Source organism: Eschrichtius robustus, chromosome 16, assembly GCF_028021215.1.
Source record: "Eschrichtius robustus isolate mEscRob2 chromosome 16, mEscRob2.pri, whole genome shotgun sequence".
In the NCBI taxonomy this organism is placed as follows: Eukaryota; Metazoa; Chordata; class Mammalia; order Artiodactyla; family Eschrichtiidae; genus Eschrichtius; species Eschrichtius robustus.
The window spans coordinates 25,155,910-25,178,593 of NC_090839.1; the positions used below are offsets into that span (position 1 = coordinate 25,155,910).

Genomic DNA, 22,684 nt, shown 5'->3' on the forward strand with positions numbered 1-22,684 from the left:
AAATTATTAAAATATATGTTGAGTTTAGGACCACTCCCAAACCCCTCTTGAACAAAAACAAAAAGAACCCTACCAAACAGCACAGTCTCAAAATAAGAAATTCCAAATCATCACACAAAATCAAGTAATCACTGAAATAATTAAAACAGACATTTTTCCCTTCAGAATTACAGAAAGTAAAACCCTTGTCTGGATACCTCAGGCTGATTCATATTTTCTTAGGCAAACAGGAAGAGCAAGTCCTCTAAGAGCCAAATTTCTTTTAATAAGATCCCATATTTTCCTTCTCCAAAATAAAATTTGGGGGGCTTCCCTGGTGGCGCAGTGGTTGAGAATCCACCTGCCAACGCAGGGGACACGGGTTCAAGCCCTGGTCCAGGAAGATCCCACACGGCACGGAGCAACTAAGCCCGTGAGCCACAATTACTGAGCCTGCACTCTAGAGCCCGTGAGCCACAACTACTGAAGCCCACGTGCCTAGAGCCCATGCTCCGCAACAAGAAGCCACTGCAATGAGAAGCCCACGCACCGCAACAAAGAGTAGCCCCCGCTCGCCACAACTAGAGAAAAAGCCCACCTGCAGCAACGAAGACCCAACGCAGCCATCAATAAATAAATAAAATTTTTTAAATAAATAAATAAAAATAAAATAAAACTTGGATGACACAGAGACTTCTTTCCCTATCCTTTATAAATGTTTACCCCACCAAGTAAATGGTTAAAAGAGAATAGACAATTCCAGAACTAGAGAAAAATGTAATGAAGGTCATGCCCCAACCAACCTTCATCTTTCCAGAAAGCACTACTTTTAACATTTTATCAAACATCCATTTACTGAGGGACTATATATTAGAGAATGGTTCTAGCTGCTTTGTCAACAATAGGAAAGAAGGAGGACTAGCACAAGACCCAGAAGAGGTAGGCTGCAGCCTACAAGATAATTAAGACACCAAAAAACCAAACAACCCAATTAAAAAATGGGCAAAGGAATTGAACAGACATTTCTCCAAAAAAGATATACAAATAGCACATGAAAAGACACTCAATATCACTAAGCACTGGAGAAATGAGAAAAAAACCCACAATGAGATACCACTTCTCCCATAAGGATGACTATTCTTTAAAGTAAAGAAAACAAATGAAATGTTGGCATGGGTGTAGAAAACTGGAACTCTTGTGAACTGCTGGTGGGAATGTAAAATGGTATAGCTGCTGCAGAAAACACTATGGTGGATCCTAAAAAAATTAACATGGAATTAGTAACAACAAGGTCCTACTGTATAGCGCAGCGAACTACATTCAATATCCTGGGATAAACCATAATGGAAAACAATATAAAAAATAATGTATATATGTGCATAATTGAGTCATTCTGCTGTACAGCAGAAATTAACAACATTGTAAATCAATTATACTTCAATAAAAAAATAAATTTAAAAACAACAACCAAAAAAACCTGCAATTCCTACTTGATCCACCGATTCCACGTCTGGGAATATACCTAAAAGAACTGAAAGGAGAGACTCAAACAGATATTTATACAGCCACATTCATAGCATCACTATTCACAATAGCCAAAAGGTAACCCAACTGTCCATCAATAGAAGAATTGATAAACAAAATGTGATATACACATAAAATGGAATATTATTCAGCTTTTTAAAAGGAATGAAATTCTGGAACATGCTACAACATGAACTTTGAAGACACTGTGGTAAGTTAAATAAGCCAGCCACAAAGGACAAACATTGTATGATTCTACTTACATGAGGTACCTAGAATAGTCAAATTCTACATAGAGACAAAAATTAGCATAGCGGTTACCAGGGACTAGAGGAGGGGAATGGCGTTATTGCTTAATAATAGGTACAGTTTCAGTTTGGAATGATGAAATTCTGGAGATGCATAGTGGTAACAGGTGTACAGCAATGTGAATAGATTTAATGCCACTGAACTGAACGCTTAAGAATGGTTAAAACTGTAAATTTTTGTTATGTATATTTTACCACAGTAACAAACGAAAAATAATCAGGACAAGTAAGTTCATCATTTTCTTTGCCCCTTAGAAATGAAAACATCAATTTACATGGTAAAATCAAACAGGGCAGACTGAACATATGTGCTACATCTCCATACTCTCCCAAAACCCCAACAAGATGAAAAAAAGGAAAACAGTTTACACCCTGAAGGGCAAAGACAAAGGGAGACTAGATGACTGCAGATCAATGTCAGCAATATTCTGGACAAGGAAAAGCAGCAGTACCTAGGTTCTGCACATTTCAATACATACATAATACAGTTTTTAATTAAGACCTATAGTAATTCTTTCCTTCCAGAAATTCAAGGGAAAAAAAAGATAATCTAGGATTTCCCTTTGACTACTAGCTTTCCACAGAAGCAAATGCAGCTAATCCCTCTTCCACGTTCTTTTCCTTCCACAGCAGACCTATAATTCAATGAGCCACCTAAAAATCCCTTTTAATTTTTCAGAACAAATGAACTCCAAAATCTAGGTTAGACCATGCTTCAAAAGTTCAAGAAACAAAAAACAAATCCCTTTTCCATTAAATGAGACTTAAATTTAGCTCAATTTGACGCTGTTGCTGCATCTCTTTGATGGCGGCAACTTTGTCTACTTTTCATAGGCCCAGTTCAGTATTCTTATTCATCAGTGAGGGAAATGTTACTATCTCAAATATTCTGAATGCTCAGGCTATATCTAACACACTATTCAAATTACTTTCTAAAAAGACTACTTACAATAACTACATTTTGCATTTTAGTCAAGAATAAGGAATTAACTTTCCTGTGTATGTCAAGAAAATTTTCATGAGGAAGTATAAACAGAACAAAAGGCCTGGTGAAAATTAAATCCTAAAAATCACTCTGTTTATACAAAATAAACACATTCCACCTTTCTACATTTATCAGTTTTTTTAAACATTCTAAATCATAAATTAATTACTGTGTCAAGTTTCTGCAACAAAATTCTACATCTTTTCCATGAGAAAATCTTTTGTTAGTGTTTCCAAACCTTGTTAAACACAAAAATTCCATGTTTAAACTGAAGTCTACAGAAACTCCTCAGAGGTTAACTGAGCTGACCAAAAATGTGAAACTAGAAATGTAATAAGCAGTTGAACTACTTTGATTCTTCCTTTTCTATTCTTCTTATGAAGCTGGGAAATCATAAGACTATGTACGTGATCCATCATTAAAGAGGGTGCTGGGGCTGAGTAATGAAGATCCACAACATGAAAAAAGAGGGATAGGACTTCCCTTGTGGCGCAGTGGTTAAGAATCCACCTGCCAATGCAGGGGACACGGGTTTGAGCCCTGGTCCAGGAAGATCCCACATGCCGCGGAGCAACTAACTGTTGCTGTGGCCCATGCACCACAACTACTGAGCCTGCGCTCTAGAGCCCGCGAGCCACAGCTACTGAAGCTCACACGCCTAGAGTCTGTGCTCCACAAGAGAAGCCACCGCAATGAGAAGCCCGTGCACTGCAACAAAGAGTGGCCCCCACTCGCCACAGCTAGAGAAAGCCTGCGCGCAGCAACGAAGACCCAACGCAGCCAAAAAAAGAAAGAAAGAGGGATAGCCTCTTTAGCATTATCCTCACATATCCCAGTTTTTCATTCAAAGAATGAATATGAGAAAAGCTTTCAAAATCTGCCCTCTTTACTGCAGGGTCCTACTGTCACAGGGTGACCCAAATACAAGCTTCTGTCTGTCACTTTCCATTCTCACTACCACCTTCCTAGCCTGGTCTCCCTACCTCCAGACCCTACCAACCCTAGTAAATACTTGTAGACCTCAATATTACCAAATAAATCTTCATAAAATACCATTTCATCCTGTCAGTCAACAGGACTTAAGGTTATCCCAAAATAAGAAGGCTGGTGAAGGGGAGCAGAATTTTTCACCCCAAAATATGCTACTTTGGCATAAGGATTATTTTGAGCTAAAAACAATCAAAACTCAGCAGATTCAGTAAAAGCTCTTTACCTCCCCCTCAACTGCCTAAATTTACACTGGAAAGGAGGCCTGTACCAAGAAGAGAACTATTGCCAGAGATATCTTTTTACCTAAGAAACTTACCTGCGTATCAAGGCAACCTTTATTTTCCAAACATCTCCTCTTCTCTTCCTTTTGTATCCCCAGGCCCCTACCCCTTTCCTTAGCTCAGGATGTTCATATAAGCCTCTATTAGCTGGCTGCCCTTTGAGTCTCATACTTTTATGGGGCTCCCATACCATATTTAGGAAATTTGTTTTTCTCCTGTTAATCTGTCTTATATCAATGATTAGACCAGCCAAAGAACCTAGACGGGAAGAAGAGAAATTTTTTCTGCCCCTACACTGGTCTCTCTTAATATTTCCAAACTTTCTCTTCTTACGCGGACCACACAAACCCTCTTCAGATTAATCTAAATTCACTGTACTTCCACCATCTCAAGTCCATTCCTGCCATTTTGCCCATTCTGAATCCCAGTTTTAAGTAACTTCTCTCCTCCTCTTTGCCTTAATTATTCTATATACTCCTCATTCAGCCCTAGACTGCTCTAAGGTATTGCTTGAACTTTAAAAATCTCTATGTGGGCAAGGACTTTCTTCCCAGAGGGCAGGGAACGTGGGTTATGCTGCAAAAAATTGAGCCCCAGATCAGAGGCTGCAGAATGGCAACCCACAAGACAAATCCTGCCCACAGTGGTGATTTGCTTGGCTCACAGAATTTTTTATGAATTCATTAAGTTGCCAACATTTAAAAATAAAAATTTCTCACAAAATCTGGAATTCTAGCTTCTGCTCAGAAAAAAGTTAAGATGTTCAGGCCACACTCTGTCTACATGCCACCCCCCTCAGCCCCCTGCCAGATCAATAGTGAGCCAACACTGAATCATGTATTTTAAAAAGATGAATTTCACCTCAATTTAAAAAAAAATAAAGTGAGCCAAAGCTGCATAACAGCTGCCTCACTGGAGTGACATGAATTCCCTAAATCACTTAAGTCCCAATCTGATCTATCATTACTGTTTAAAATGTTCATCTAGCCCTTGTAGGCATTTGACTTTACAGTGCTCACCCTAGATAAATTTACTGAATGAATTAATAAATTGAGAAGATAATTTTAAGAAGGACAAGGTTGGTGATGATGATAATGTGATAATGACAACAACAGTAATACTGGCAATTAACATTTCCTGCTTATTTTGAGCCAACTATTGTTCAAGCAAAAATACATTATCTCATTTACTCCACACAACAACCCTATGGATACATGCTACTATTATTCTCAATTTACAGATGAGGAAACTAAGGCACAAAGAAGTTAAGCAGGGCTTCCCTGGTGGCGAAGTGATTAAGAATCTGCTTACCAATGTGGGGGACACAGGTTCAAGCCCTGGTGCGGGAAGATCCCACATGCCTCAGAGCAACTAAGCCCGTGCACCACAACTACTGAGCCTGCACTCTAGAGCCCACGAGCCACAACTACTGAGCCAGCTGGCCTAGAGCCCATGCTCCGCAACAAGAGAAGACACCGCAACGAGAAGCCCGCACACCGCAATGAAGAGTAGCCCCCACTCGCCGCAACTATAGAGAAAGCCCATGCATAGCAGCGAAGACCCAACACAGCCAAAAACTTAATAAATAAACAAAAAAAAAAGAAGTTAAGCAACTTGGCCAAGGTCATACTGCCAGGATACGGTAGAGCCAGAATTCAAAATCAGACAATCTAACTCCAGTACACAGTTAACCCCTACAATATGATTCCCTACCGTACTTTCCTCTGTGACCAACTGAACTGACTCTCTGGAACGAAGAATCAAAGACTAAATTTTAGAGCCTGTTCTTTCTTTACACAAATGACTAAAAAGCAAACCACAGTTCACCTAAATGCAGATGGCATTTCTGGATTTTTTTCCTGGTCTTTAAAGAAAAATTTCTCTGTAATTGACAAAGTTTAGGGAATCCAATAAAATAACATATATTTGTTATCAGACTATTTCTGGAGTAAGGTAAGTTCAATATGCAGACGAATTCTTAGTTTAAAAATACAAAGTGATGATTCAGTACAAAACTCCTTCTCTCTCCTGGAGTAGAAGGTTATGTCTATTAGGGTAAACAGTTTGTAGACGTGAAAAAAATTGCAAGTTTCTTGAGGGCAGGGACTGCTTTTTCCATGAGTCCCTGCAATGTCTAGCACAAAGCAGCAGTTAGCATATATTCAATTATATTAAAGGAACCAAGATATCCAAGTATCTTAAATTGCAGTGCAACAAAATCCTTATTATAGCATTTATCACCTTGCTTTTTACAATTATTACTGGTGAACAAGTTTGTTTTCCTGACAAAAACACAAAATCCTTGAGGCAGAGTACCCCTTGGGACCTAGCATAACAGGGGCTCAATAAATGCTTATTGAGTGTTATAAACTTAACATTCCTATACTTAGATTTCCTGTAAGTCTCTCTACCAATGTTTAAAGTAGAACTTAAGGGAATTCCCTGGCAGCCCAGTGGTTAGAACTCCACACTCCCACTGCAGGGGGCATGGTTCGATCCCTGGTTGGGGAACTAACATCTTGCAAGCCATGCGGCACAGCCAAAAAAAAATAAAATAAAATAAACAAATAAATAAATAAATAAAGTAGAACTTAAATAAAATGGCTTCTCATTTATAAAGCACTGGATTTTATGAAGTCCTATTATAAGATTTTCCTGAGACCAGTCCTATATTATGATATCAACAAAGACCTGAAAAATTAGTGAGCCGGCATATGAAGCACAGAGAATAATCAAAGAGCTAGGAGAGAGCATTGTGTTCATACTTTCAATAGACAAGCAATGCAGTCCAGAGAGATTTAAGCGAATTGCTCAAGATCACAGAATTTAAGTAACAAGCAATACCAAGGCCAGAACCCATGTCTCCTGAATATTGGCCCAGTTTTCTTCCCACAAAGAACTACTCTGTGAGCTCAGGATGAAGTGGATACTTTTAGAAATATTTTAAAGATATTTGGTATGGAAAATGATCTTTCCCAGTACGTAACTTTTTGTGAGGTATTACATCACCATTAAAGATATGAAATTTGCCTTGTTCCATTAACTGCAGATAACACCATCTTTTTCCCTTCTGTTCTACATATTTTTTTCATTTTCATGTCTTCCCTTTCATTATCCTCTGAGAATTCTTCTTACTATCTCTTATTTATCTACTTTTCCTCTTACCACTTCCCTTCCCTAGTATCTCTCACAAAGCACCCTATCTCCTTCTTTTCTCTCCATAACTATTAAAAAAAAAAACAGATTAAGCACATATTTTATTATAGCAGTGACCTGGGATACCATAATAAGCAAGTCACAGCCTTGGTCTCTTGGCATTTATAAGGCAATTTGTTAACAAAAATATACGCTAAACACAAAGGGTCACACAGTTGAATGAATAATAAACATTTTATTATTATGACGTTTACAGTGGAGACAAGAAGCCCACTATGGATGAGACACATATGAAGAAAGGTGGTAATGACAACAGTTGCAAGGTTAGGGTTAGGCAAATGAAAGGGATCCTCTCCTCCTATTCAGCTTTCTCACCAACCAATTCACATCCTCTACTTCATTCACTCCCTATTCTCTTACTGCTTGACATTTCCTATGCTCTACTTTTATTCTTAACCAGTAGTCTTCCTTTTCTCTCTCCTGTTCTTTTATTATTTTTCCTCTCCTGATCTTTTAAAGTGCATCTGTCCTGTCCTGCTTTCCTTTTCAATATTATTGCCAACTCCTCCCACCTGGTAGATCTACATAATGCCATAAGCTGTGAATTCATTTTTTTTCTAAAGATTTAATATGTATTATTTTATTGGGTTGGCCAAAAAGTTCGTTTGGGTTTTTCCGTAACATCTTACAGAAAAACGAACGAAAGAACTTTTTGGCCAACCCAATATTTGATCCTCACAACAATGCCAGGGAGGCAGGTAGGAATCAACACATCTATTTTACAGATATATAAACTGAGTCCTGTCAATATTAAGTAATTTGCCAACAATCAGTTTGTCAGTGGCAAAATCAAATCAAAACCCAGACCTTTTCTTTCCAAGCCCTCTATTCTTTTTCCACTGAACCGTATTGTCTTCTTTTTAATTCCTACACTTTTTAACCATATACATGCACATGTCTGGACAAGTATACAGAGATAAATGTTTATAAAACAGCACAAGTGGGAAAAGTTTATGTATGTCTAGGGAAGCTAGAAAAACAGAAAAGTCAGTCCTCAGGACTCAAATTAAGAGTACAATGTGGCTCACATTGTACAATATGCCTAATCCTTCTAAAAGCAGCTTTGGGTTTCAGGTCCAAGTAGAAACTGTCTATTTCTTCAACCAACTGATTTAGCCAGCATGAACACTGGTGTCTCCCCATACCTCCTCACAGCTGTTAATATGACCAGGGCTGACCCTCAGCACCATTCTTGCCCCCCAATCTCTCTCACAGGCGTGCCACCATACCTGAAGTTTTCACTGTTTGGAGTCACTTCTTTGGGTTAAGGCGCTGTCTCCAGAAGGCCACTGTTAAATGCATGTTACCTGAGAGAGGAAGGAGGGTCCATTAACACACTATTCCTATGGTTAAACACATCAGATCAGCAATGACCTTAGGAATCTGACAGCACAATGTCCTTTAAAAAGTTTCATGGGACAGATAATTTTTGATGGAGCAGGCAGGATAAGAAGGTGAGTCGGGGAGAAAATGACTCACACTCCGTAAGGGGTGACCCCCACCTGCGTACAGCTACATGGCAAAACGAGGATGGCCATATAAACACATACTCTACCTATTGGGGTCACAGTAAGGACTATCCCTGCAACTTGGAAGCTCCTAGGGATAAGAAAAGAAAAAGTACTCCAAGGATCAGAGTATAGCCAGTTCTGAAAAGAAGTAAAGAGCTGAGTTGGCAGTAGCTCTCCAAGGACAGTACACTGCTAGACTGAAAGAGGACAGAGGCAAGGAACAGCTTCTGGTTAACTACTTCTAGTTGTGAGGCTAGTTTCCAACCCAACATTTTTAGCTGAGGGCTGACCTCTCAACCAGAGAATGCTGCAATTCAATTCTGCAACCCGCCCCCTTGCTAATTTATATTGACTCAAAGCCAGTATCATTTACAGCCACAAAAATCAACATGCCTTTACTGAGTGCTTATTATGAGCCCAGAATTTGGCTAGGTGCTATAAATACAGGAAGGGGGGAAAAAAAATCTTTATATACTTTTGCCTTAATTCACATAAAGGAAACCAATCCCCAAAACCCAAAACCCAAAACAGAGAAGGGTGAGGAACAAGAAAGGAAGCGGGGCTGGGTGGGGGGGGGAGGACACGACGACAACACTATTTCCTATGAGTACTAACACAAATTTCTTTTTTTTAAATAAATTTCTTAATTTATTTTTGGCTGCGTTGGGTCTTTGTTGCTGTGCACTGCCTTTCTCTAGTTGCGGCGAGTGGGGGCTACTCTTCATTGCAGTGCGCGGGCTTCTCATTATGGTGGCTTCTCTTGTTGCAGAGCATGGGCTCTAGGCACGTGGGCTTCAGTAGCTGTGGCACGCGGGCTCAGTTGTGGCTCGCGGGCTCTAGAGCGCAGGCTCAGTAGTTGTGGCGCACGGGCTTAGTTGCTCTGCGGGATGTGGGATCTTCCCGGACCAGGGATCGAACCCATGTCCCCTGCATTAGCAGGTGGATTCTTAACCACTGCACCACCAGGGAAGTCCCAACACAAATTTCTTAAGCCAGAATGAATACAACAAAACTGACTTCTAGGCCAAAGTTCCTTGTTAAACTCTTAACTAAACAGTCAAGAGGCTCAGGCTAGAAATACTTTTTTTCTTTTGGTCTAATACCAAAAGCTCTTTAGTAGCGCACTTTCATCTTGATACACTGGAGAAGAGGCTAAGAGTTACAAAACTTGGTTCTACTTCTAGCTCTGATTCTTAACTAGTTTTTTTTTTTTCTTTTTTAAATTTATTTATTTTTGGCTGCATTGGGTCTTCGTTGCTGCGTGCAGGCTTTCTCTACTTGCAGCGAGCAGGGGCTACTCTTCGTTGCGGTGCGCGGCCTTCTCTTTATGGTGGTTTCTCTTGTTGCAGAGCATGAGCTCTAGGCGTGCAGGCTTCAGTAGTTGTGGCACGCGGGCTCAGTAGTTGTGGCTTGTGGGCTCTAGAGTGCAGGCTCAGTAGTTGTGGCACACGGACTTAGTTGCTCCTCGGCATGTGGGATCTTCCCGGACCAGGGCTTGGACCCGTGTGCCCTGCATTGGCAGGCAGATTCTTAACCACTGTGCCACCAGGAAGTCCCAGTTTTTTTTTTAAGCAAACAGAAAACTAACAGGTTGGACTAGTCTAAGAATAGCATATACCTGGCACATATACTACCCATTAGATAACTAGTGTCCACAGGAGGAATCACTAATCAGTCATAACTCACTTTCCCAGAGAATGCATATGATCAAAATCCTTCTCAACACAGGGCTTTGGCAGCTACTTCAAATGAAAGTCGGCCCATAAAACAAAATATATCTGCCACTGCAGACTGTAGATAATCTCTACAATCTCTTCCAACTCTAAAATTCTACAACCAAGTTTCTGAGGGTGGGAGAAAAACACTTCCAACAAGCTTAAATCAATAGTATTGATAGTCATAAATTTCAGTCTAATCTCCAAATTCTACAAATTGCACCTGATCAAGAAAGCTAATGAACAATACATTCTGATACCATTAACATACATAACCTATCAATATTATTCTGATTTGCCAATGGGTTCTTTTGACAGAAAAGGAACCTTTTACCCAGACTGGCCCTAAAGAAATCCTCATACAAAAACAGGGCAACAATACTGCACTAGTAAAGAACTAAATCCCATCCCTTGATCATCCCCACAGCCTCTCTACAAGGTCAAGCCTTTCACTTCTCACCTAGACCTCTGCAACAGCCAGTCTTCCATCCTTTTTCACTCTTGTCACCAGAGCAATCTTTCTAAAGCAAACATCTACTCATATCACTTTCCTGTTCAAAAATGTGTATCTATTGCCAACAACATAAAACAAGTTTTTTCCCATTATACTTAGAACTTTTCATATAGTAGCCTTTTACCTTTCTGGCCTCACATCCACAGTGCTCTCCTTCCCCATCCCACTCCCTGCTCTCTTTTTCTTCCACAATCCTCTCCATTTACGCACAGTATTAAGGTGTTTCCTCTGTCTGCCCTCCTTCCCTTTCCCCATCACAATCCCCATCCTACTCATCACCTAACACCCAACTTAGGTCCAGGAGCAGATCCTTCCTCCTTCTCAGGTCAACCGGGACACAACTGGTTACCTCCTCTATTGTCTCAAAGCTTTTTGGTTTATCCAAAGTATTGTTTGTCTCAATGGTTCCCAAGACCATCAGAATTGCCTGAGGCAAGTTTTAACCCAAATGTATTAAATCAATCTCAGAGAATGAGGCCCTGAAATTTCTACTTTTCAAAAGCTCCCCTAATTATTCTAATGGTCAAATTTGGGGGCTAGTGGTTTGTCTCTTCCAATAGGTGTAAAGATAATTCTTTAACTAATGTAGAAATGATTTATTCTAGAATACAATGAAGAAGTATTCTGCACTTGTTTATTTCATATCATACCCTTGCTGACTTGACTCATATGCTGAAGATGAAGGAATTCCTTTTGAACTCACACCCAAAATAATTTACATTCACTGTTCAAAAAAGCAGGTGAATTTCCACCTTCATTTCTAAATCTTAAAAATGAAGTAATCGTACCTTGAGTAAACCTATGAATACACAGTGAAGCCTCTCACCAGAGCTGCCGTGAGAACTTTACTTCGGCTGAAAAACAAATCCTTAGCCCATTTTGAGGGTGGAAATACACTGCCTTTAGTACTTCCTTAAGACCTAATTATGTTAGGAATACATGCGACACCCCAACTAAGTACAATGATAGGTGTCTGGCTCAAGTGCCTCGTTAATTTTCAAAGAAAAATCCCACTCTTCCTTCCCCACCACTCACTCCCAAAAAAGTATAATGAAGCTATGGAATAATGGCAGAAAATCTAACAAGATTAAGATATGAATATAACCAAGACAACAAGCTGACTTGTTATTGGGAACCGTGGATTTCGGGTAGTTTGCAAATTCACCTGGTTACATCGCTAACTTGGGGCCGAACGTCTACCTGGGGCACACAGACCGTGTGTTTATCTCTCTTTGAGTCGCGGCCCGGAGCTAAGTCTGAAAACTTAAGTTCCCCACTTAGTCACCCCTAAGTCATGTCCTCATCACGGCTACTTTTTTCTTCTCTCCACTAAAGACAAGGGTACTCTCAGGAGGAAGGACAGTGACAGCTCCACGTCTGCAAAACTCCGCGGCGACAGCGGGCGCGGAGGAGGACGCCGGGGCCGGGACCACCATGCTGGGGGACAATGGAGGGAGGAGGGGAGTGGAAGAGAGAAGAGAGGCAGCCACTGTACTGGGCCCCTCTCGCGAGTGGGGTCTCCAAAAAGTCTCGGGAAAGGCAGCGGGTGGCAGGTGGGCCCGGCCACCGCCCCTCGCAGGGCCACGTCGCCCGCGCCGGCCGCTGCCGCCCGGCCCCGCGCGTAGGCCGGGCCGCGGCAGAGTGGCCCCCGGGCGGGGCTGAGGGGCTCGGGGCCAGACCCTGCGGGCGCCCACTGCGGCCCAGTTCTCTCATAAGTTGGCGCCCGCGAGGCGAGGGGCTCCGGACGCCTAAGCCCAAGAGTGGCCGCTGGGTGCGTCCAGCCGACCCACCCCGACCCCCGCCGGGCCCCTGCCACTAGCCCGAACTCGCCGCGCCCCCCACGGGCACCGGCTCTGGGGAAGAGGAAGCAGCCGCAGCTCTGGGGTCCCGGCTGACGCGCCGCACTTCTCCATCCCTCGTTCTCCTCGGACACGCTTATCCAGGACCCTCCCTCTCCCCAGAACTACCTCCAGTCCGCCCGCGGATTTTTACCGGGACTCGGGGCGGCGGCGACTCTTCAGTCCCTCGACTAAGATGGCAGCCGGTCCCGAGCCCGAACCACAGCTACTAGAACGAGTTGGCGGCCAACACGCAGGCGCCTCCAGCTCGAGAGCAATCCGGCCTACAAGCCCCAGAAGGCCTTGCGCACTAGCCCGCTGCCGGCAGGAAGAGCTCGTACAGGCTGATGAGCGCAGCTAAATCGGGGTTTGCGCTCAGTCAGGTGGGAGGGACGCCTGGATTGCTCCCAGTACCTCTAGGCTTTTTTGAAAACTCTCCTAATCACACACCAGAACCTCTAAAAGCTGTAGCTGCGGATCCAAAACTCTAGTGTGCATCAGAATCACCTGAAGGGCTTGTTAAAACTTAAGACTACTGAGCCCCACCCCCAGGGTTTCTAATTCATCAGATCTGGGATAGGACCTAATAATTTTAATAATTTACATTTCGGACAAGCTCTCTGGTGTGCTACTGGTAGGAGATCACACTTTGAGAACCACTGAACTGTAGCTTAGTCCTTAAGAAAGTACACTCAGGAGTTGCATTGATTGGATTCAACTCCACCTTTTAACAGGGTGCGCTTAGGGATGATGAAAACAGCTTATACGTAAGTGGTGCCAACATGGCAGGTGTTCTAAGAGCTGATCATTAAGATTCTTTTTTGGTTTTTAACATTTATTTATTTAGGCTGCGTGGGGTCTTAGTTGCGGTATGCAGGCGGGATCTAGTTCCCCGACCAGGAATGGAATCCGGGCCCCATGCATTGGGAGCACGGAGTCTTACCCACTGGACCACCAGGGAAGTCCCCTGATCAATAAGATTCTTTAATCCTCACAACAAATCTATGAGGGAAGTACCTTCATTTTCCTCACTTTACAGATGCACAAACCAAGTCACAAGCTGGATAAGAACCCAGGCACTGTGGTTTCAGAGTCCAACCTCTTAACTTCCTTCACGGGTTGTGAGAATAGGCTGTGCAAGTGGACTCAGAGGCACAACTAAGTGCTTAGTAATTAGTGACCTTTGCTATTATTGTTTAGCGTGTTCCTCTTAATGAAAATAGTATTTTACCATCTGGAAAGTCACTTACACTTTTCAAATACTTTCAAATCCTCCATGTCAATGTTTCCTGCAATGTACCTTAGGAGAGCTTGTTAAACATACAGATTCCTATAACCCCACCCCATTCACATTGTCTAGCGCAATGGTTCTCAAACTCTAGTGCCCATCAGAATCACGTGCAGGACTTAAACCATAGTTTGCTGGGCCTCACCCCCAGGATTTCCAATTTGGTAACTCTGAGGTCAGGCCTCAGATTTTGCGTTTTTAACCACAGACCACACTTGGAGAATCACTGTAGTAGGCAGTGTTTCTCACCTTTTTTTGAAATTATCATCTCTGTAAGGAACATTTTTACACTTTTTTTTTTTCTTTCTGGCCACCCCACGCAGCATGCGAGATCTTAGCTCCCGGTCCAGGCCCGTGCCCCCTGCAGTGGAAGCACGGAGGTTTAACCACTGGACCGCCAGGGAAGTCCTAGACATTTTTTCCTAAATTCCCTCATGAAATTTTAATGTCACAAACATACTGTTTATCAATTTATGTGCCATATATCTGTGCTTTTACAAAAAAATTGGGGGGCAGAGGGGATTCCCTGGCGGTCCAGTGGTTAGGCTCCACGCTTTCACCGTGGAGGGCGCGGGTACAGTCCCAGGTTGGGGAACTAAGATCCTACAAGCTGCGCAGCGCCGCATGACAAAAACAAAAGAATAAATTTAGAGAAAAAGAATTAAAAAAAAAAAATCTCTGCACCCCCAACCAATTTTTGTCCTATTAAGAATGGGGGAATGTGGATTTTTTAACTAGTGCCCCAGGTGATTCTTATCACTAGGCAAGATTGGGGAACACTGTGCCTTTAAGGTATGAGGTATTTTTATGCCCATTATACAGAGAGGGAAATGAGACTCAAGGAAATTAGATGAATGGTCCAAGATCACTCAGCCAGGAACCAGGGATCCAACCGAAGTCCGCTCCAGATTCTGTCTTCATATACAATTTTTAAACTATCTAATGTTAGGCAAAACTAATGTATGGTGTTTGAAGTCAGGATAGTGATTACCTTTGAGGGAAGGTAATACCAGGAAGGAGACAAAAAAGGGGGTTCTTGGGGCTGGTAAAAATGTTCTGTGTCTTGATCTGGCTGCTGGTACACAGGCATGTTCACTTTGTGAAAATTCATCAAGCTGCATATTTACATGTGTATTTTTCTGTATATTATATGTCAAGAAAAGTATATATAAAACAAATGTATGTTTTAAATGTTTATTCGTTTTATTCCAAAAATGCATCTCTTTCTACTACATGCCAGCTTCTCAAACTTTAGAGTGCATCAGAATCAGCTGGAGGGCTTATTAAAACCCACATTGCCAAGTAACACACCCAGAATTTCTTAAGTCAGGAAGTTCTGGAATCAGGCCCAAGAATTTGCATTTCTAACAATTCCCAGGTGATGTTGATGCCTAGGGATCACGTTTTGAGAACCACTATGCTGGGTGGACTATGGTATCCTAACCTTCTTGCTCATACCAACAGGGTAGATTAGCTGTGATCTGGGAGGTAGAACCTACCAGAATTAATGTCAGGCTTCTTCAGAGGCACATAGATCAAGGAGCTAGTTCTGACTATCAACATCTTACTTCAGGGGTTTTAGGGAAATCCCCTGAACCTCAGTGGCCAAATCTCTAAATAGGAATAATAGCTACTACCTCCTAGGATGTTGTGAAGATTCTAGGACATCCAGGGTAAGTAGGTAGTTGGTGGTTCTCCAAGGAGAAGCTGGGTTGGTGAGGGCAGAGAATCCCAGCCTGGGCATTTCCTCATCTCCCATGCTATGTGGCTCTGGCTCCCAAGTTCCCTGATCCAAAAGCCAGTCTAGTCTTGGCCTGGTCAGAATGTAGGACTGGTGGCTAATAAAGCCTTGAGCCACCTACACCCTCCTTCTGCCTTGGACAGCCAGGTCAACCTGGGACAGGACCCAGCCCTGCTACAGCAGGGGCAGGAAGGCTGGGAGAGGCCCCCACCAGCAAGGGAAGGAGTTTCCCAGGCCTTTGGAGAGAGAAGGAAGCAGGGATGCAGAGCTGGAAGGAGTGGGGAGAGAAACCCCAGCAGCCCACATGCCACCTGTCACTTACTGGCTTTCCCTGCAGAACACTTAGTCACGCTGCTAGTCACGCTGCTGTCCCCCACTTCCCTGGAGCCATTCTGCATTCAATGCCAGAGGCAGGGAAACACTTGAAAAGTGGCAGAACTGTGTGTTGATGGAGAGAAGACACTGGATGGGGCTTCTGGGAGCCTCAGATCTGGATCCAAAGAAACCACTGAAGACCTGAGGTTGTGGCTCATCATTTTCCCTCTTTAAGACTGTTTTGTTGGGACTTCCCTGGTTGTCCAGTGGGTAAGAGTCCACGCTCCCAATGCAGGGGGCCTGGGTTTGATCCCTGGTCGGGGAACTAGACATGCGGACTCTCAGTAGTGGCATGCAACTAAGAGTCCACATGCCACAACTAAAAGATCCTGCATGCCGCAACTAAGACCGGCGCAGCCTAAATAAATAAATAAAAATTTTTTTTTTAAAAAAGGGACTTCCCAGGTGGCACAGTGGTTAAGAATCCACCTGCCAATGCAGGGGACACGGGTTCGAGCCCTGATCTGGGAAGATCCCACATGCCACGGAGCAGCTAAGCCCATGTGCCACAACTACTGAACCTGTGCTCTAGAGCCTCTGAGCCACAACTACTGAGCCCACGTGGCCCAACTACTGAAGCCCGAGCACCTAGAGCTTGTGCTCTGCAACAAGCGAAGCCACCGCAATGAGAAGCCCGCGCACTGCAAGGAAGCGCCTGCTCGCCGCAACTAGAGAAAGCTCACATGCAGCAGTGAAGACCCAATGCAGGCAAAAATTAAATAAATAAATAAATTTATTTTTTAAAAAAAGACTGTTTTGTCATCTGCAAAATGAGATACACAAGTTCTGTCCCTAGTCACGTCAGTCCCTCCCTCCCAGGTAGGGTTGCCAGATTTAGAAAATAAAAATGTAGGATGCTCAGTTCAATTTGAATTGCAAGTAAAAAATTAATAATTTTTTTAGTATAAATATGTGACAAATGCTGCATGTAACATTCTTACACTAATTTTTTTTATTGTTTATCTAAAATTCAGATTGAATTGGGCATCATGTATTTTATTTGGCAACCCTACTTCCAGGGCTTTATACACTTTCTCCATTGGGGTAGTGAAATTAAATGCCTCCAAGTAATAAATAGCCATAAAGAGCGCTCAGCACCTCCTGCAGTTTCTGGGAGGACTTAGATTCAGAGGAGCATTTGCAGGACTGAAGAACTCCCTGAGATAATAAATCGCATGCCAGAGCTTCTCCTAGTCCTGCTCATTATCCTCAGTTACCTCTTTTCTTGCTCTCAAACATGAATTTGTCCCTCTCCTAGGAAAGCCCCGTTGGCCCATAGCTACAGATTGCAGATCAGAATCATTTCTTGCCCACAGTTCTCACTGGAAATGTCTATCCTAAACTGAAATATACCTGTCTTTAAAAAAAATTTAAAAGAAAAAGTCATGCCTGCAAAGTCCTCAAGCAAAAATGGAATCAAGAGGCAAGCATCTGGGCTTCCCTGGTGGCGCAGTGGTTGAGAATCTGCCTGCCAATGCAGGGGACACGGGTTCGATCCCTAGTCTGGGAAGATCCCACATGCCGCGGAGCAACTAGGCCCGTGAGCCACAACTACTGAGCCTGCGCGTCTGGAGCCTGTGCTCCCAACAAGAGAGGCCGCGATAGTGAGAGGCCCGCCCACCGCGATGAAGAGTGGCCCCCGCTTGCCGCAACTAGAGAAAGCCCTCGCACAGAAACGAAGACCCAACACAGCCAAAAAAAAAAAAAGTGACAAGCATCTAAGTCACATTATGCAAGATGGAAAGCTGTCATCAGACCAGAAACACTCCAGGGAATCTCAGAACTCAGCCTTGACTCATGTAAACTTCAGAGGCGGTAAAGGCTGCAATTAGAGATATAGGAACATGTGACTTTGTTTTCGGTCCTGGAGGACCTTCTAAACTTGGAGGGAGGAGGGGCAGGTCCTGAAAGGTCAAATGCTTCAGTCACGTGTGTTCAGGCTGCTTCCTCAACTGTGAAACAGGACTAAACTCTTAGGGTTGTGGGGAGGATAAAATGAGAGAGCGTGAACACAGCACAGGACCATAGTAAGTGTTCAATTAAAATTAGTGCTTGATTTTTCACACGAGGCAGCTGTGTGCCAGAGAGGTTTGAGGACTTGCCTGAGATCAACTAGTAACTGGTGGAGCGGGATTCAAATTTGGTCAGCCTGACTCTAGAGCCCTCACTCTTATCCTTTAAGCCAGTATCTTCCAAGGGGTTGTGCACTGATGATGCACACAAAATGATTTTAGGTGGTACCAAAAGTGGCCATAAAAAAAAAACAAAAACCAGGGCCTCCCTGGTGGTGCAGTGGTTAAGAATCCATCTGCCAATGCAGCCGACACAGGTTTGACCCTGGTCCCGGAACATCCCACATACATGCGACGGAGCAAATAAGCCCGTGCACCACAACTACTGAGCCTGCGCTCTAGAACCCGCGAGCCACAACTATTGAGCCCGCAAGCCACAACTATTGGGCCCATGTGCCAGAACTACTGAAGCCCGGCCACAACTATGGGGCCCACATGCCACAACTACTGAAGCCAACGTGCCTAGAGCCTGTGCTCTGCAACAAGAGAAACCATGACAATGAGAAGCCCGCGCACTGCAACGCAGAGCAGCCCCCGCTCGCTGCAACTAGAGAAAGCCCGCGCACAGCAACGAAGACCAAACACAGCCAAAAATAAAAACAAATAAATTAATTAATTTAAAAAAAACCAAAACAGGTGTTGGCCTTGTTCTCCGCTTTTCTGTTTTTCTTTTTGCAGATGCCGCCCTGCTCTCATCAGCCTCTGGCCCGCCATCTCCTTGAATCCTAACACCATGCCTTCAGTTAAGTTGCAGAGCTGTGATGGAGAGATATTTGAAGTTGATGTTGAAATAGCGAAACAATCTGTGACTATTAAGACCATGTTGGAAGATTTGGGAATGGATGATGAAGGAGATGATGATGTAGTCCCCTTGCCAAATGTTAATGCAGCAATATTAAAAAAGGTCATTCAGTGGTGCCCCCACCACAAGGATGATCCTCCTCCTCCCGAGGATGATGAGAGCAAAGAAAATTGAACAGATGATATTCCTGTTTGGGATCAAGAATCCCTGAAAGTTGACCAAGGAACACTTTTTGAGCTTATACTGGCAGCAAACTACTTAGACATCAAAGGTTTGCTTGATGTTACCTGCAAGACTGTTGCCAATATGATCAAGGGGAAAATTCCTGAGGAGATTCCAAAGACATTCAATGTCAAAAATGATTTTACTGAAGAAGAGGAAGCCCAGGTATGCAAAGAGAACCAGTGGTGTGAGGAGAAGTGAAACTTTGTGTCTGATGCTGTAACACTGTTAAGGATTGTTCCAAATACTAGTTGCACTGCTTTGTTTATAATTGTTAATATTAGAAAAACAGTCCACAAATGCAACAGCAAATCAGTTGTATTAGCAGAATGTTGTCCTCATTGCATGTGTAGTTTCAGTACAGATTCCAAACTTATGGCTCAGTTTCTTCTAGTATGATCAAAAGTTCTTTTTTCTTTGCGCTGAATAAAATTGAACTGTGGCTTCTCTATAGAAAGTGGCATTTTGGGCTTTCCCTCTTTTTGTAAAGCAATTTCTGCCTAGTTTATTGTCCAGTTAACTTTAGTTTAGTGACTTTTAAAAGTTGGCATTGTAAATAAAACAACTTGCAAAAATTTTTCTGAAATAGAAAACAACAACAACAACAAAAACTTTTCATTATGAAAAGTTTCAAAGATATATAAAAGAAAAGAAAATAGTATAATGAATTTCCAGCTTCAAATAGCAACTCATTAACAATAGCTTTCATCTATTACCACTGCCGATGGCTTCTTTTGAAGCAAATGCCAGACATCATATTATTTCATATGTAACTATTTTGGTAGAATTTGGTATGGTGATTTTTAAAAATTTTATTTTATTGAAGTATAGTTGATTTACAATGTTGCATTAACTTCTCCTGTACAGCAAAGTGATTCAGTTATACATATATATGTATATGCATTCCTTTTCATATTATTTTCTATTATGGTTTATCACAGGGTATTAAATATAGTTCCCTGTGCTATACAGTGGAAGCTTGTTTATCCATTCTCTATATAATAGTTTGCATCTGCTAATCCCCAACTCCCAATCCATCCCTCCCCCAACACCCTCCATACAAAAATCTCTTAAAACTTGATAATAAGAAGACAAACAACCCCATTTAAAAAGGGGGCAATAGGGACTTCCCTGGTGGCGCATTGCTTAAGAATCTGCCTGCCAATGCAGGGGACATGGGTTTGAACCCTGGTCCGGGAAGATCCCACATGCTATGGAGCAACTAAGCCCGTGTGCCACAGTTGCTGAGCCTGCGCTCTAGAGCCGGTGAGCCACAACTACTGAGCCTGCAGGCCACAACTACTGAATCCCGTGTGCCTAGAGCCCGTGCTCCACAACAAGAGAAGCCACCACAAACAGAAGCCTGTGCACCACAATGAAGAGTAGCCCCTGCTCACCGCAACTAGAGAAAGCCCCCGTGCAGCAACAAAGACCCAACAGAGCCAAAAATAAATAAATTAATTAATTAATAAAAAAAAATTTTTTTTAATTAAAAAATAAAAAGGGGCAATAGATATGAACACATTTCACTAAAGAAAGTACAGGAATAAGCACATGAAAAGATGCCCGACATCATTAGCCATTAGTGAAAAACAAAATAAGATGCCATTTTATACCCACTAGAGTGGTTATTTAAAAAAAAAAAAAAAAAAAAGACAATAACAAAGTTGGCAAGAATGTGGAGAAACAGGAAGTCTCATACTTTGCTGGTAGAAGTGTAAAATGGTACAGCCACTTTGGAAAACAGTCTGTTGGTTTCTTAAAAAGCTAAGCATAAATTTATCATATGGCCCAACAATTCCACTTCTACATATATGACCCAACAATTCCACTTCTATGTATCTGCCCAAGAAAAATGAAAAAAATGAATGCCAATGACTTGCATGTGACTGTTCACAGCAGCATTATTCATAATAGCCAAATAAGTGGGGGGAAGAAAATTAAATGTCAGTCAATTGATGAATGAATTTTAAAAACGTGCCATATCCATACAATGGAATACTATTCAGTAATAAAAAGGAATGAGCTATTGATACAACCTATGTCATGAATGAACCTGAAAACCATTAAGCTAAAGGAAAGAATCCAGACACAAAAGGTCACATATTGTATATTTAATTCCATGTATTTGAAAGGTCCAGAAAAGGCAAATTTATAGAAACAGAAGGTAGATGAGTGGTTGCCTGGAACAGGAGGTAGGAATGGGAATTAACCCATGTAAATGACCATGAGGGGGTCTTATTAGAGTGATGAAAATGTTCTAAAAATTGTTTATGATAATGATTGAAAAACTCAATAAATTTACTACAAATCATTGAATTGTAGATTTTTGGTATGTCAATTATACTTTTTATAAAGTTGTTTTATAAAACACATATGTCAGTTGTTCCAGCAGTTCCATTTCTAAGAATTTATCCTTTAGATAAATAGGCAATGAGCAAAATAGCAGATGAACATGTGATCCATCATAACATTGTTTGTAATAGGAAAAGATTGGAAATAAGGACAAAGTCCATCAGTAGGGGATAAGATAAATTATGGTACTAGAAAACTATGCCAGCTTTAAAAAAAAAAAAAAAAAAGAGCAAGGCAGATCTACGTGTACTGATATGAAACCATCTCCAATTTATTTAGGAAATAAGGTCTAAGCATTTGGTCAAAAATAAAAATGAATAGATTACATATTCATTCGCTTGTATATGCATAGCACATCTCTGGATGACACAAAGGAAGAGAATAAGATTGTATATCTCTTAAAGAAATTGAGTGGCTGGAGGACAAAGTAAGAGGAAAACATTTTCATACTTTTTAAATAATGTGTCAGATACCTATATTAGCTATTTGAAAATTTTTTAAATTTTTAAATTAAAAAATTTTTAAAGAACTTAACTAAAATCATTAAGTTTTTTAAAAAGTGGGTTGATTTAAAGAAAAATATGAGTAAGTCTTATCACAGAGTGTATACAGACAAGGACAAACTACTAAGGTAGGGTGAGGACAAGTGTGGCTGGGAGCCAGCCCAGGGCCACCCATCGGGGCTGCCAGCCTGGGCCTGCCTATCTGGTGGCTCCACACCTCACTCAGCCTGGCCTGAGGCTGGAGAGGGACAGAGACTGAGCCCTGATCCCTGAGCCTTCCAGACACTGTGCAGCACAGTGGTCATGAAAGTTGTCTGGTATTTGTGACTGCTGCCTACGAGGGTCAGAATGGGCTCATGTCACAAGCACAGAGTTCCCAGCCAGCAGGCTGCATACAATCCTGCTGCTTCCAGGGATGGTCAGGCCACCTGGGTCTTTTGGACACCCAGGGCCATCTCAGTCCCA

The 22,684-nt window shown here is 42.2% G+C and overlaps 1 protein-coding gene and 1 pseudogene across 3 annotated transcripts in view; one reads left to right on the forward strand and one right to left on the reverse strand.

Moving 5' to 3' along the window:
- The window catches only part of ITCH (itchy E3 ubiquitin protein ligase), a 127,054-nt gene extending 113,895 nt beyond the window's left edge, over nt 1-13,159 (reverse strand). Inside the window, exons 1-2 of one of the 3 annotated variants that reach the window (XM_068525211.1) lie at nt 13,016-13,159; nt 8,513-8,590 (exon numbers count right to left, since the gene is read on the reverse strand). The gene's annotated coding sequence lies outside the window, so the exon portion shown is untranslated. Of the gene's footprint in view, nt 1-8,512; nt 8,591-12,990 lie in introns of all 3 variants that reach the window. The other 2 variants (XM_068525210.1, XM_068525212.1) reach the window with 2 other exon arrangements.
- A 5,849-nt stretch (nt 13,160-19,008) lies between these two features.
- LOC137749869 (S-phase kinase-associated protein 1 pseudogene) lies at nt 19,009-19,881 on the forward strand (annotated as a pseudogene).
- Nucleotides 19,882-22,684: the final 2,803 nt, after the last annotated feature.